The following is a 17,303-nucleotide window of genomic DNA, read 5'->3' on the forward strand; positions in this document are numbered from 1 at the left end:
CAGAGATTCACACCATATCCCCGTGAAAGGGATTATATTGAAAAGGGGAAATATATGGCCCAAACTTCAAAGAGAGATGAAAATATTTGTTATCAATGTGGAATGGCAGGGCATTGGCAAAGTATCTGTCATACGCCTAAACACTTGGTTGGTCTGTACCAAGCCTCGTTGATGGAAAAGGGGAAAAAGATATAAATGAATTTCATTGATTTCAATGAGCCAGTGGATTTCACAAATCTGGACATGTCAGATTTCTTTGAGGATAGTGATGGAAAAATTGACCACTTGATTAGTGATGGAAATGTCTAAACCAATTAAACTCCACTTTCTTTTATCATGTCATCGCTAGTCTGTATTTTCTTGTTGTTATTTTTGTTATTGTTTGTTTTTATTGTTGTGCTTGTACTGAAATTTCTTTAGTTGCATTTAAATTAAAAATTGCTTTTGCTATCCTTGTATTAAAGTTTCTATTGTCATAAAGTGTAAATATGAACTTTGCATTATATATATAGGCAATGATCTATCAAATGCATTGGTTAATAGCGATGATATATGCCTTACAGATTGTGAAATAACATACACAATTCTTCAAGATAAAAATATTTTTCCCACTTAACATTGACTGAGGCTAGTGTTAGTATAATTTTAGGTCCCACAAGTTTGACTAAAGGATCCGAAAAAGTTGATATTGTTTTACTATGTGAGATAATAATACACATTGATAAGGCCTTATATTATACGAGATCTCGAAAAAATTTGTTGAGCTTTAAAGACTTACGTCAAAATGGGTTTCACATTGAAACCACAAATGAAGGAAATGTGAAATATCTCTACATTACTTCTAAAAAGCATGTACTTGAAAAACTTCCTGTTTTCTCTTCTGGGTTATACTATACAACTATCAGGACAGTTAAGTCAAATGTTGTGATACACGAAAAATCTTATGACCCAAAACTTTTTATACTTTGGCACGATCGACTTGGTCACTCAGGGACTACAATGATGCGTCGAGTTGTTGAAAATTCACATGGTCACCCACTAAAGGATCAAAAAATCCTTTTACCAAATAATCTTCTATTTACCCCTGTTCACAAGGCAAGTTGAATATTAGACCATCCCCTTCAAAAGTCATTGTTGAATCCCCAACCATTTTACAATGAATTCACGGGGATATATGTGGGCCAATTCATCCACCCTGCGGACCATTTCGTTATTTTATGATCTTAATTGATGTCTCAACACGGTAGTCACATGTTTGTTTGCTTTCAACTCGTAATGTTGCATTTGTTATACTCTTTGCTCAAATTATCAAGTTGCGGGCACACTTTCCCGATTATCCAATTAAGACAATCCGTCTTGATAATTAGACCTATCAACGGATCAGATCTGGACAATCTGATCCAAATCTGATAAGCATAATGAGTGATCCAATCCGGTCCGATAATCTGATGGATTTTTACTTAGTCAATCCGTATCCGATTTGTTTGATTATCGGATCGATATCCGATCCGATAGTCCGATCCGATAATGTAAATTACACATTTGCACAAATCAACCAAGGAAACGTGAAATAATAATAATAATAATTTGAGAGAGTTTCTATTATGAAAATATTTACACCAAAAAATGTAATAAAAATCAATTAAGAGAGAAAAGAATAATAGAAGGAAAACAGAAAAAAAAAATAATAATAATAATAACTAAAAGATTTTATGAAAGAGAAAAGAAAAAAAGAACAACACAAATTAGGAATTAGGGCAAAATATATATCAGTAGGTAGCAAAGGACCAGTAGTTAACGCAGACAAAACTCCACTTTCAATGGTTCTACAACTGATCTTTTCCCTCTGTTTGACCATCAGATAGTCTTCCGCTGCTGGGGTTGATTCCTGCTTGCCCTAGTTCTTGGGGTAACAAACTTGCTTTTCTTTATGCCCTTTCATAACATTTAGAACAAGAAAGAAAGTGCTATAAGGGATACCTTGAAGGCCTAGTTTAGGGGGGTAAGATCTGAGTGCACAACTTAATATTATGGGCCTCCGTTCCCACCTAACACAGATTGAGGGAAAAGATCACAAAAGAAAGAAGCTCGACCAAGAGCTTGAAGGAATCAAAGCAAAAATTCTAATTAAAAGTGAGATCGGATGAGAGAAAAAGGAAGAACCCTAACCTGAGAGGAGTAATATTTTGCAGCGGTCGCCGATCCACTCGTTTTTCTAATTTGTGTTACAGCTCTGTTACTTGGGAGTATTTGGGGAAATCGTTGTTTTGCGATAAGGGTAGTGTGAGTAAGAGAACAGATATCAAATATGAGTTATGTACGGTTAGGGTTTAGATAGATTAAAGTGGGCTTGGGACTAAGAAGTGGGTTTACAAATAAGAAGTGGGCTTGGAGATGGGTTTAGCCCTTTAGGGCTGGACTCTTATATATATATTAAAATTATATATATATATATATATATATATATATATATATAATTTTAATTCAGATCAGATTATTATCAGATCGGATCGATAAAATTCATATCCGATTTGTTAAGCTAATGAGTTATCGGATTCGGATCATAAACGGGTAATCGGATTTTTTGTTCAATCCATATTCGACTAATCGGATCGGATTCAGATTAGAATCCGATCCATTGACATGTCTATTGATAATGCTGCTGAATTTTCTTCTCAAGCTTTTGATGACTATTGTATGTATTGCACACACTCATACTCAAAATGGTTTGGCATAATCTTTTATTAAAAAACTTCAGTTAGTTAGTTGACTTTTACTTATGCATACAAAATTATCTGTTTCTACTTGGGGACATGCCATATTACATGTTGCATCATTAGCTCGCATACGACCAACTGCTTACCATAAATATTCACCATTACAACTTGTGTTTGAATAATAGCCAAATATCTCTCACATACGAGTTTTTGGTTGTGCCGTATATGTTCCTATTGTACCACTACAACGCACTAAAATGGGTCTTCAACATAGACTTGGAATATATATTAGTTTTGATTCTCCTTCTATCATTAAATGTCTTGAGCCCATGATAGGTGATGTATTTAAAGCTCGATTTGCCGACTGTCATTTTGATGAGGTTGTTTTCCCACCATTAGGGAGAGAAAAGAAAATTTTTGAAAAGCAGAATGAGATCACTTAGAATGCCTCAACATTATCTCATTTCAATCCTCGAACAAATCAATATGAAAAAGAAGTTAAGAGGATTATTCGTTTGCAAAATGTTGCCAATCAATTACCTAATGTATTTACTGAAACAAAGAAGGTAATAAAATCACATGTACCAGCTGCAAATGTTCCGGTAAAAATTGAAGTCCTTGTGGGACAATCTTTCAATGTTGCAGCAAATGCACCTAAAATATAGCTGAAACTTAGAAGACCAGTTGGTGCAAACGATATTGTTCTTAGCTAGAGGAAAACACAAAGAAAGGTTAGTACTCCTGAAGAAGCCACAAAATGAGCAATAGAAATTATCGATAAATCTAGCATTATAGCCCTTAATGAGGCCAGGTACCTAAAACTAATGAAATGATAAGGCTTAATGAGACAATGGCAGTAAATGATGATAATATGGTCCTTGATGAGGCACATGCCCTTGATGCGGTAATGGTACCTGAAAATGATGAAACCTTACTAAATTTTGAAATAAGGTGGAATAGAAATGAAATTGTTATCGACAATATATTCTTATATTCCATTGCTCTTGATATTAAAAATGAGGATCCGGAACCTCGAAATGTCGAAGAATGTCGATGAAAAAATGATTAGCCGAAATAGAAAGAAGCAATACAGGCAGAGCTAAGTTCATTAGCTAACGAGAAGTATCGTCCGAACACCTGAGGGTGTTGAGCCTGTTAGATACAAATGGGTATTTGTATGCAAACGTAATAAGAAAAATAAAATTGTGAGATACAAAGCTTGACTGGTAGCTCAAGGTTTCTCACAAAGACCTGGTATTGATTATAATGAAACATACTCTCCGGTAATGGATGCAAAAACTTTTAGATTTATAATACATTTGGCAGTGACAGAAAGATTGCATATGCATCTAATGGACGTGGTAATGACATAATTATATGGATCACTAGATAATGATACTTACATAAGATTCCCGACGGTTTCAAAATGCCAGATACAAAACCACATAATATGTACTCAATAAAATTACAACGATCCTTGTATGGATTGAAGCAATCAGGGCGTATGTGGTATAATCGCCTCAGCGAGTACTTAATAAAAGAAGGGTATGTAAATAGTATTTTTTGTCCATGTATTTTTATTAACAAAACAAAATTAGGTTTTGCTATTGTTGCAGTATATGTTAATGATTTGAATTTGCTAAGAACCTCTGAAGAGCTCCTAAAGTTTGCTACTTATTTAAAGAAAGAATTTGAGATGAAAGATTTCGAAAAGACAACTTTTTGTCTTGGACTGCAAATTGAACATTTATCAGGAGGAATCTACATCTACCAGTCAAGAAATATAGAGAAGTAACTGAAACGTTTTTATATGGATAAAGCCCATCCCTTGAGCTCACCAATGGTTGTCCAATCACTTGATGTTAAGAAAGATCCTTTTCGACCTCCAGAAGATGATGAGGAACTCCTTAGTCCAGAAATATCATATCTTAGTGTAATTGGTGCTCTTATGTATCTTGCAAATTGCACATGACCTGACATTGCTTTTTTAGTCAACTTATTAGCAAGACACAGTTCTACACCAACCCGTAGACATTGAAATGGAGTCAAACAAATATTGCGATATCTTCGCTGAACAATTGATATGGGATTATTTTATTCAAAAGAATCAAAATCCTAGTTAATTGGATATGCAGATGTTAGATATCTCTCTGACCCACATCAAGCTCGATCACAAACAGGGTATGTGTTTATTTATTGTGGCACTGCTATCTCATGGCGTTCTATAAAACAGATAATGATTGTCACTTCTTCAAATCATTCTGAGATACTCACACTTCATGAGGCCAACAGGGAATACATTTGGTTACGATCCATAATCCATCACATTAGATCAACATGTGGCCTCTCATCAATAACAAATAGCCCCCACAATATTATATAAATATAATGCTGTATGCATTGCACAGTTGAAATGTGATGTTTCTGATTTTCAGCGTTTTTCATTTTCCCAAAATTTTGTTGACGCAAGGGCATTTTCGTCTTTTCACATTTTGTGTACGGGATCTTAGTTGGGTCTATTTTCATTTGATGCATTTTATTTTAATTGAGTTGTGTAACAATTGTATGGTGGTGCACAAATAGGTGTATGAGGTGTAAAATTGAAGTAAAAGAAAAAGAGAAAATAACAAGGAAGTGGTGGGACCCACCACTAATATTTTCATGGGTTAGAGACCACATTTTTGGTCTCATTTTCCATTTCTCTCTCTCACTCCCGTAGCCCTTTTCTCTCATCTCTTGCTTTGCTTTTTCTTTTCTTTTTCAATCAAAAACTTTAGAGCTAGATTTCTCCCACCATACTTGGAATTTTTGGGAGCCATTTGCGGCAAAACGAAGCCCACGACGACCTCTACGCATTGGTACCAACAATTTCAGTTTTTGGTGCTCCCTTGTGCATTCGAATTTGGAGACCCATTTCAAGGGTTTTGCTCAATTTAAAGGTAAGGGTCCTTAATCCATGAAGTTCTTGTACTTTTGTGAGTTAACTCCTCATAAATGGTTATTTAGCATGCTTAATTTGGGTAGTATCTAACTAATTGTTTAGTTAATGTATGTATTTGCTAATTGTGTAATTGTGGGTATTAAATGTTTTATGTGAAGAGTATGCCTATGTGTTGATTCTTTATATGCCTAACAAGCTAGACTTTTATTGTATGAAAGCATGTTATAATTTCCTTGCAAATTCTTGTGAGTTATACTTTGCTAGTTAATCTTGAGCTAGACGTGGAATTATGAATGTGGACATGACCTTGATGCTTCCATGCATTAGCATTGGGCATGAAAATGGGGAGAATTGTTTTGAAATGAAAATGGGAAATTTCGAGAAAATGTTTTGATGAAATAGTTTTATGAAAACCCGGTCGCCGCGAGGGTACCAAAGGGCTGGAGTGTTAATATAGCTTAGAGGGAACTAGGGAGATTACCCTAGCGTGGTTGAGCTAGTTGGGCCCCATAATGACACCGCGAGAGTACCAAGGGTCAGGGACACTAGCCAATCCTTCTCTCGTGTAGTTGCGGGGTCACCAAAGGGCAGGTTATATTAACAATTTAAAAGTGATGGTTTTGAATAATGAAAATGGGGAGAGACATTGTCATGCATTGCATTCCATAGTATCACCTTATTTATACTTGAAAGTTGGTTATTATGATATATTATCCCGACATAGTATGATCCCCATTCCCATTGCTCTATTCTTTGTATGGATTCACGGGGACATAAGAAGCGTGTCTTAAGTGCTACCTACTGAGCAAATCGTTCACCCCATCATATTCTACATTTTTTTTCAGGACATGGCAAGGAATTGGCGGATGATAATCCACCACAGAACTAAGGGAACTTGAAGAGCATTTTGAATGTATTTGAACTTATTTTGTAAAGCATATGATGTGAAATGTATTAAGTTCAATTGGTATGTAAAGGATAATGTAACTAGAAGCTTGAATCCATTTTGATATAAGTTGTCCATGATGTAAAGCATAAGTTTAAAACTCGTGTAATTAATTTTAATGATGTTTTATGTGATCATGTGTTGGTATCCTAGTCTGCGGCCATTAAGTAACTCATTTTTGGTGACTTATTTCGAGTTAGGATCATTGTAAAGTCTTCATTTCAGCTCCCTTTTCATTTTCATAACACAGTATGCTAAATTCAGGACCAAGACTCAAAAGACCTGTTTCGGTCGACTGAAATGGCTCATCGGTTGACCGAACCAATTGCAGCTCTCGGGATCTCCTGTTTTGGTCGACCGAAATAGGGTTCGGTTGATCGAAATAGGGTTCAGTTGACCGAACCATCCTCTTGCTCTCGGTATCTCACCTTCGGTCGACCGAAGGGTTATTTCGGTCGACCGGTTCTTGAAGGTCTGCTTCGGCTGACCGGTTCTTGAAGGTTTGCTTCGGCCGACCGAAGCTCCACTTTGGTCGACCGAAGTGCATCTGTTTGTTCATTTTCCCTCTTCTCTTCAACGTATCTCACTCTCGACTCTTGGGGATGTGTTTTGAGCCTAATGAAAACTTAATGATGATCCTAAAGGTGACGTTTGATGCTAGAAATGATAAGTTTGATCTAGGAGACCTTGGGTTCGAGCAAGGACTTGGCTAACTGGGTCGAACCTCCGGGTTCGGGTCGTTACATGAAAGAGGATTATATTAAAAGTGACAGAACGAAACACATCTCACCAAAATTCTTTTACGCACATAAACGCCAAAAGAATGGTGAAATTGATATTCATCAAATACATTCATGTGAAAATTTAGCAGACCTGTTCACTAAGGCACTGCCAATCATGGCGTTCAAGAAATTGGTACACAACATTGGCATGCGACAACTTAAAGATCTTTGGCATTGATGAAGGGGAAACTTAGAAAGGTATTGACATTTACTATACTCTTTTTCTTTCGCTCATGTTTTGTCCCAATGGGTTTTCCTAGCAAGGTTTTAATAAGTCGGTTTCAAACCATGCAATACTTTTTCAGACACACAAGAATATTGTACTCTTTTTCATTCATTCAGGTTTTGTCTCAATGGGTTTTCCTGACAAGATTTTAATGAGGCATGTTCTTAGTGTAGTATTTTGGACCTCAAGGGGGAGTGTTATATATATGCGGCCCACAACTATATTCCTTTATATGCAAGTGGTAACGATAGCACACAAAATAAGGAATCTTGAAAATACACAATCAATACGCAGACACTGGGAATATGAATGTATTGCAAATTATATTTGTGATTATAAGGTTAATTGAATTGTAATGATTACCATGACGCATGTATATAACAAATTACACTCTTAGCTTCCTTTACAAGCACATTGTATTGCTATAAATATCAGTTCATTCTAGTATTCTATGCGTACGAAAAACATAAGAGAAATAAAGAAAGTTCTATTCTCTCTCTCTCAATCAATTGTGTTCTATTTTTATATTTATAACAAAACTAACATATTTAACTGCTCACTTTTATTTATTAACCAAAATGCCTTTTTGCCCACTCAGTTGTCCTTTGCATTCAAATGAAAAAAAATTATATATTATCCTTATTATGTAGTTGTAAAAAGATCATAATAACCATGTATAACCTTAAACAAAAAAGAACCACAAACCTAACTGGTCAAACATGCTTTGACCACACACACTCCCTCTTTCTCTTTTCTCTCTCCCTGTCTTTCATCCTCTCTCCTTTTTCTTTTTTCTTTTTTTTTTTTCTTTTTTTTTCCTCCTTGAGAAACAAAGAATTTTCATTCTCAATTCAATTCTACATGTTGGAAACTAGTTTTAAACTACTGTAATCAATAAAAGTGGTATATTTATTTGCTCAAAACTATTTCAAGGTGAATGAGAAATTAAATCCAAAGTGTGGTGTTTGATAAGCATTTAAAGAAGTGATAATGAATACTATACTCCAAGTTGACTATTTAGAATTGGACCATTAGGGCACACATGTTTTTCGAGGGGTAGGACCTAACCAAGCTTGGGTCCAAAATTCAATACCACACACATGATCGCAGCTCGGCCTAGGTTTTTGGGCTTGGGTTATTCTTTTTATTAAAAAGAATTATCAATTTGTGCTTAGGCTAACTACGCTTATCTGTGTGGATTTATTTGAACTTAGGCTAGGTCAGAATTATTTAATCTTCTAAAACCCAAATAAGATTGGATCAGATGATTCAGGTAAATGGGTAAACCGAATAGATGCAAGTCAATTATGGGCCGAATGGATACAGCCATTGGTTGTTTGGATCGAACCATTGCGTCCAGTGTCTGTTGGGCTAAACTAGTGCACCTGATGGCTATTCAGCCCAAATGGTTGTGTCTAGTAGCAGTTTGGGTTAACGCACCTATTTGCCTATAAGTATGCTACATTTGCATTTTTCATCCTTTAGAAATTTGATTTCTTTTCTTTTCCTTTACTTTTCTGAATCCTAGTCTAAAGGTTCATTTTTTAACCCAAATTCTAAGAATTCGTTTATAGGTCCATTTGGTTTGAATGATTTGGAGGGATTTGGAAAGAAAATAAAATAGATGATAGAGTGAAGTGTGTTTAGATTGTCTTAAATGGATAGAAAAGAAAGGATTGGGAGAGATTTGGAGGGATAACTATCACTCCGAGATAACAATCCCTCCAAATCTCTCATATGTTAGTTTCCAAAAATTGAAAAGATTTGGAGAGAAATGATAGTGATTAAGTAATATTTTCGTAACCTGAAACTACGTTCAGCAATTAAAAAAAAGAAACTTGTTATGACATTTAAGTCCCATCTTATAAAAGGATATGACGGTAATTTGATTATTATCATTTTTTTTTCTCTCCTCTACCTTTTTATAACAAGAATAATTTCATTTTTTTTTCTTTTTCTTCATAATTTATAAAAAAAATTTCTTTTCATTTCTCTTATAACTAATGTTTATATTTCATTTTCGGGGTGGCAATTTGTGTTCGTGGGTCGATATCGTGTTGTGTTAACTTAAGGGTATTATAACAAACAGCTCAACTCGAACGCGACCCGTTTAACAATCGTATCAAGAACTCTCAAAACTAACCTGATCTGTTTATTAAACGGATTACACGTGTAATACTCAATAAAATAATAAATACTAAAAAAAATATAAGCTTTAATCAACCAAATTACTAAATAGTTTCTAATTTACAAGAGATTAAATTATAATATACAAGTTTATATAGTAATTTTAAAACTTAAATAGAAATTTATTTACGACATATATAGTTAAACGTGTATAAATGGGTTATACGGGTTGAACTCCTCAACTCAAATACGACATGATTAACTAAATGGGTTAATCGTGTCTACCTATTTATGACCCGAACCCGTTTAAAATCAACAAAAACCCGTTTAACTCGTGTCGTGTTTGAGTCATGTTGGCGAATCGTATCAACTTTTGCCACTTGGCCCACCCCTAATGTTTATCCAAACAAAGCCTGCAAGGTTTATTTTAGCCTAAGTTAGCCAGTGAGTGTTGCTTAATGATTGGTTGGTGGATCCATTGGTTTGAAGGATTGCTACTAGTTGTTGTAAAGATCATTTTATCTTTAGAGACGAGCATCACTTAGACCATTCAGCATTAAGTGAGATGTAAATTATCTTAAGGATTTAGAATCTAATTCTACCCTTGATAAACAAGTTCGTTATAGTTGTTTTATTCTAATTAATTATTCTGATTTGCATATTAGGTATACAATTAATTATGCTAATTAAAGTATAAGTATAATTCATTTATACTCTTAATAGAAACATATGAGCATATATTTACAACAGTACAAGACCATAGGACTATTTTTGGGAGATAGGAACTTGTCATAGTATCACATGAGCAACCTGAACACTCATTGGCATGGTTCTCATTTACAAGACGTATTTTGTCTCTTTATCGAGCAACTTCAGCCATCATTATGATTTTTTGTTTTCATGTTTGTAGAATTTAAGATAAAGTACAATAACACTTCTTGAGGTTTGCCAAAAGGACACTAAGATGAATGTTTACCTATTTTGGGATAATGATATCCCCTGAAGTTTGATACATCTACCAAAGACACCCCAATGGTAAAAAAATTGACATTTTTACCCTTTGACCTTTATATTGACTAATTTAAATGCTGAATTGACCTTTCTAATCTCATACCCATAATAATTTCTTTCTTTCTCTCTTCCCTATTTGCTCTTCCTTAGATTCCAACACCAACACACACTGTCACACATATACATACACATAAAAAATGAAAGTGGAGTATTTAAATATTGTTATGGCTAAATTATAACAAATGTCCTAATGCATCCAACAACCAAAATCCATATTTTGTAGATTTAATTTTTCTAGTCTCATAGAATTTGACAAACATTACAGATATGAGGGATTGGACATAAATATTGAAAAATTTAAAACCAAAGCCAGAAAAATTACATCTATAAAAACAATGAAAATTTCAAAACAACTTGCATCATCAAATCAACCCACTAAGTTATTTGGAGAATTTAATAATCATAAAATGGCCAAAAGTTAAAACTTGGTTCTACTCAAGGAACATATCAAAGTAATTAGATTTATTAACCAAAAACAATATCATGTAATTGATGTATTATTTATTAAATAAGTATGAATGCATCATTTGTGTGACAGTATGTGTATATATGGACAGTGTGTGTTTGTGTTGGGAGCTGAGGAAGAAAAAATAGAGAGGAGAGAAAGAAAGAAATTATTATGGGTACGAGGTTATAAAGGTTATTTCAACATTTAAATTAGTCAATATAAAAGTCAAAGAATAAAAATGTCAATTTATTACCATTGGGGTGTCTTTGGTAGATGTATCAAACTTTAGGGGGTGTAATTGTCCCAGCATAGGCAAACTTTCCTCCAAGTGTCATTTTGACAAACCTCTAGAAGTGTTACTGTACTTTACCCTAGAATTTAAGTGAATATAATGAAGATGTGTGTTTATATACATGTATATGTGTATGTATATTTAAATACTTAAATACATATGCATATATATTATTATATGGTAGACTGTATACATGTTTATATAATACACATAAATGGTTTACAAGCACATATATATATTTATACATCATGGGGTCGTATAAGGGTGTATATACATCAAAAAAAATTAATATCGATTTGAAAAATCTTGTTAATTTGCACCGTACAAGTTAAGAAGCCTGGTGCAAATGTTAACCGGTTTTGGAGTGAAATTTTTTCACACTTGAGAATGGATTACTCAGTACAAAGAAAACATGTATGGTGCAAGACATCTTAAATTTCTATGTATTATATATATTCAGATGGTCGGAACGCTCTCTCTCTCTTCTTCGCGTTCGTCGAAGGTTCTCTGAGTTTTTCAGAGTGTTCTCGCTTTCGTCAAGAGTTCGAGAGATTGCTTTTCTAGTCTTGGTAGGCTAGGGTGCTGGGTTTCATTTGGCATATGGTGTGTTAACAGGTTGTTGTCGTGTGTTTGGTGTCCTTTTCGAGTCGAATCTGGTAAAACGGGGTTAGGATTTTCTCTATCTTGTTGTCTTTGGCTTGGGTGTGTGTGTTAGGGATCTAGCTCCTTTTCTTAGTCATGTCGTCTTTCGGTCGTCATTACCAATTTCAATTCGCTCTTGGTAAAGTTCTTATCTTTTGGAAGATCTGGTGGTGTATTATTCCTTGGATTCTTCTATCTTCGTCTGTCTTGTTACATTTCTTGGTCTGTAATACTGGTGGGATACTTTATGGTGGCGGTATGTTAATGATGTGGGTTACTGTTGTGCTTGTACATCAACTTTGGATCGAGATTCGACTGAGATGTGACCGATTTTGGATGTCTTTGTGTTATTATCTGTTCCTCGGTCTGCATGTTTGCTAGTGGTACTAGATATGGATTGGGAACCCTATTTAGGGGTGGAAGCACTAATGGAATTAGGGGTTTTTTTGGCGACTGTTGCGATCTTGTTTGAGCGTTTGCTGGTTTTTCTCATTGATTGCAGGCGTTTTGGGTGGTTTCGTTGTAGTTTTGGGCTTCTGTGTCTGTCAACTTAAATGGTCGATACATATTTTGTCGGCTCGGTTGGAGGTGATGTTATGGGTGACGTTTTGGTAGCTTCTAGTGGAAGCTTTATGCTGGGAGATGGTGGACCAGGGGCAGCTGATGCTTACAGACCAATGTTTGATGGTGCTTGTTTCTTTAGTGATGGGCACGGTTTCCTATTCTGGAATCCTAACTTTACTGAATATTTGTGTGAATGGGGTTTATATGCGTATCCTTTATGTTTTCTCCTCTGCCCACCTTGATTATATCCATCTTTGGGGTGCGTGGGGTTGGCTTTTTCAAATGTGTCAGTCGTCTTTAGTTGACTTTGGACTCCTTCGTTGTTCATATTTCACTTTTTTAATGTCTACTCCAAAGTTTATATCTATTGTGCTAACCCAGTGTGGTACGAGTTTTATGCTTACTCCGAATAAGCATAAAGCTTTGGTTGCACATGCCGTGGGTCAGCCAGTTGCCATAGGCGCTTCAAGGTGAGGTTGGTTTGTTCTTTGAATTTTCTGGAATGTCTGAGGCTCATCTTGTCGAATCATATCATTCAAAGTCTTTTCAGTTCTTTGCCACTCAGCTAGTTTTGTTTGTGGGTGCTAACACTTCAACTATCACTAACATTTTCTAGTTTTAGGTTGTTGTTAAGGTTGTGATCTTGACAATAATGGGTGTTAGTTTTGTTTTGGCTAGTTTTGTGTTTTTTAGCGCTATATGTGGTTCTTTGTTTTGTTTGTGGTGCTTGATCCTTGCTCTTGTAGATGCTGTCTAGCAGTTATCTTGTTAAGTTAAATATATATATATATACACACACACAGATGGTCGCGGGTATTAAATACCCATAGTATGCATATAGGACATGTTCTCAAAACCCCTTAACAGTTACTTTTAATGCGAACAAGAGCATGTTGTAAGTGGAGTGATAAAAAGACTTAAAAAAAAAAAATAAAGGTGAAAAACTAACAAAGGATCATTTCAGGAAAGCAAAAGGGTGGTTTAGAAATTTTGAAAGTTAAAATAGTCATGTATATCGTACGTAACTTCTTAAAGGTCATTTTGTGACATATCATACATATTAAGCCATTATTTGTCATATTCTTTCAAATTTTACCAACTTATTTATACAAATAAAAAATAAGAGTATTATTTACAGAAAATATAAATCTTAAGAATATTTTTTACACTTTACCCATATATATATATATATATATATATATATATATATTTGTTTTTAATTTACTACATGTGAATCAGCGCTCCCATTATATATATTTTTTTCTTTTAAAGTGGAGCACTCCCAATTGAATTAAATAAAATATCTAATAGCTCAAATTCCAAAAGAAAATAAAGTCAACTCTCCATCCGTTAAACAAAAGTTGATTTTCCTACTCATGTTTTATTTATTTATTTTGAAAAATACATGTTTTTAATTTTTTCCTTTCAAATGGCTTGATTTTTTTTTTTTTGAAAGGTAAAATGGCTTGACTTTCTTACAAATAAATTATTGAAAAATAATTTTATGACTAAATGGTATTAAATCTCACAATGCTGAGAAATTTATTTTTAAATTCACAATTTGAACATTTATCTTTTGGACTTTGAGTTTTGCATCCTTTAAGGCATCATTACATGCAAAATCATATGCTACTCCCCTAAATTACAATACGGTGAATTCAAATCTAGAATTAATTTGTCTTTGCCTCTTTTTTAATTGCCCAAAAGAAAAAAGAAAAAAATCATTAGAGGCATGAAAATTGCTGTCTAATGAATTAAAATTCGGGACTTTTGCCGAAATGTTGTGATCCACGAGCTCACCAGAAAATTTTGTTCATCCTCTCATTGGAAAAAAATATTTATGAAAATGGAACTAAAAAAATTCTCTCCAATGCACTGCGACGTCTCGTGCATTGTGTAGGTGAGAAAACTGCTGGTGGGATGATCATCACACTTTCCTCCCGTTCACCGAGAGGATAAAGGTGCTTGATAATTATGTGTGTGTGTATATATATATATATATATATAGACACAATAATAAGTATAGAGAGAGTTCTGTCGAAGTATGAAAGAGAGTCCAGAGAAAAATTATGGTAGAAAGCATATATGTTTGATCAGTAGGTGGATCTTTCTATTTCTTTTCTTTATTTTTTTTGTTTAAGATTACACAATGGCACTGTGGTCTTTTTACAAGAAATGGGTAAAAGTGAAACTGCTGGAACTTTGTCATTTGAATAGCTTGGGGGCATTTTGGTAAGGTTGAAGAGTGGGCCTTTTGACCCATGAATAAAGTAAAAGTGAACAGGAAAATGTGTTAGTTTTGTAATTAATTCTATATTCTGTCACATCTATAAATATTTTGTTAAAGCTGTTAGTTTTGTAATATTGACTGGAAAAGTTGTTGAACTTGCAAATATACCCTGAAAATAAATAAATAAAATTTGTTTGTTCATAGTTGAGAAGTTGTAGCTTGCATTCTTACATGCATCTGAGTCATAGTAGAGAATTATATATAATATTATATTTGTTCACATTAACCATTGACCTAAATGTGGTTATACAAGGAGTACGAGTGCCAAACATGAGCTGTAGAAGCCTTGCAGGTTTCATAAGAGAGATACGAACCCTTGGTTGAAAGCTTTTTGTGCTTCAGGAATTTGGAAGTAATGGAGCAAGGGCAGCCGGGGTATGTAAAGGAACAAGTCCTAATATTAAATAACAAGCAAAGCTTGAAATCTGATAAAGGTAAATCACCCACTTGTCCCGCGAGACCCGTGCTAAACGACCATCTCACACGGATATATATGTATTCCTATTTGTAATATTTGTTCATGTACATTAAGTGCAACATGCAGTTTTCTATCTTAATATTTAATGCAGGTTTGCAGGTCCTGAAACAATAACTAATGAAGTTCCTGGAATGAAAAATGCTTCCCCTTCTGAGATGAATTCCGAAAGTTCAAGTGGAGGAGGAGTTGCAGAGTTGGGTAAAGGAAGAAGAGAAAACGAAGTTGATCTATTGGGATGTTTATCATGCTTCACTAATCTAAATATTAATAAATGAAGTGTACTTTCCTTATTGTGCCAAATTTCTAGATGTTTATGCATTTATTTTCTTTGTCAATTTCTTAAAAAAAGGAAATAAATATTTATATGGGGCAAATATGTTTTAGGGGGAGTTCATTTATTTATTTAATTAAGCTTTCACAAAGGTAGTTTTTAATCTTGTTTGCAAAAGACAAGTTCTCAGCGTATTGCATCATTGAATTGCAGTGTAGCATATTGCAACATTCTTGATCGTCAGAGCTAAATTGTAAGTGCCTCATATAATCGGATTGGATGAGAAAAATCAATTAGCTAGAACAAGTATGTGAGTAAGGACATGCACTTTATATTCCGTGTTTGGTGTGGTAGGACTTGGGAAAAATGGTTTTTGTTGGAAAATTTAAAGTCGGGAACTCCAACCGGTTGCACTTCACCAGAAAATGCTATTAAGATATTTTTCCAAGACTGCCAAAGTACAATTGGTCGCACTTCACGTCCAACGTGTTACACTTGTTGAAGTTCATGATCCTTCAAGTCTGCCAAAGTATAACCGGTCGCACATAAAATCTAACTTGTTGCACTTTGCTGATATGTGCAGGATTTCAGTTTTTGGTAACTTTTAAGTTTTCTTTTTGCACCAAACTTCTTGAGACTTCCTAGTATGTTCTTAAAAAAATTTCGAAATATATTATCGTATGAGTCTACTTCAAGTTACAAAGATTCATCAGAGAAGCAGAAATCCTTCTTATTCTACATGTACTGAGAGAAGGGGAATCAATTACTATGAAGGGAATAGAACATTCGAGGAGTGTTCTCATGTTCTTCCAGCAACATGTCTACAAGGATTTAGTAATAGACATGAAGTCGAGAGCCTTTAGACCAGGAGACGTCAAACAACTACTTCTTGGTAGAGTGCATAGGGTATAAGCCTAAAGCAAAGTCTGTTTTACTATGCTTCGAGATAGTTAGTGGATTAGTTTTACTAGAGAGTTGACAAAGTCTCTTTGATTTTCTCCCGAAAGATTTCTACACTAAAAGTTTTAGTGTTATCTATCAAACTTTATTTTAATTACTTCACTTTTGTGAGATATATTTTGTAATTAGCTAATTTCATTATCAAAACAAGACTAATCGAGTTGTAATTTTTTGGTTCAAAATTTCAAAGATTAAAAATCGGATGCGGATTTGAAAAAAGTTAAGTGTTCATAGGATACTACACTCCGAGATAATGAGAACAATGCTCTAAGAAGTTTGAGAGGTAGTGAGAACATTTAGGAAGGGTTTTGAAAGGTTCGGAATAAGTTTACATTCTATCCATCTTGAACTAGTTCAAAATTTATCGAACAGGTTCAACATCATCAGAATTGCCAAACTTTCAAGACTGGCCATCTTGAACCTATTCAAGAGGGCTGAACCGGCTCAAGAATTCATGGGATTCTATACTGGCCATCTTGAACCGGTTTAAGATGGCTGAACCGGTTCAAGAAGTCCTAGATGCATCAGGTTTTCAAGTTTCCTTCTTC

This window comes from Cornus florida, unplaced genomic scaffold, assembly GCF_030987335.1.
Source record: "Cornus florida cultivar Cherokee Brave unplaced genomic scaffold, ASM3098733v1 CherokeeBrave_3.0.0_Hap2_Chr05, whole genome shotgun sequence".
NCBI lineage: Eukaryota > Viridiplantae > Streptophyta > Magnoliopsida > Cornales > Cornaceae > Cornus > Cornus florida.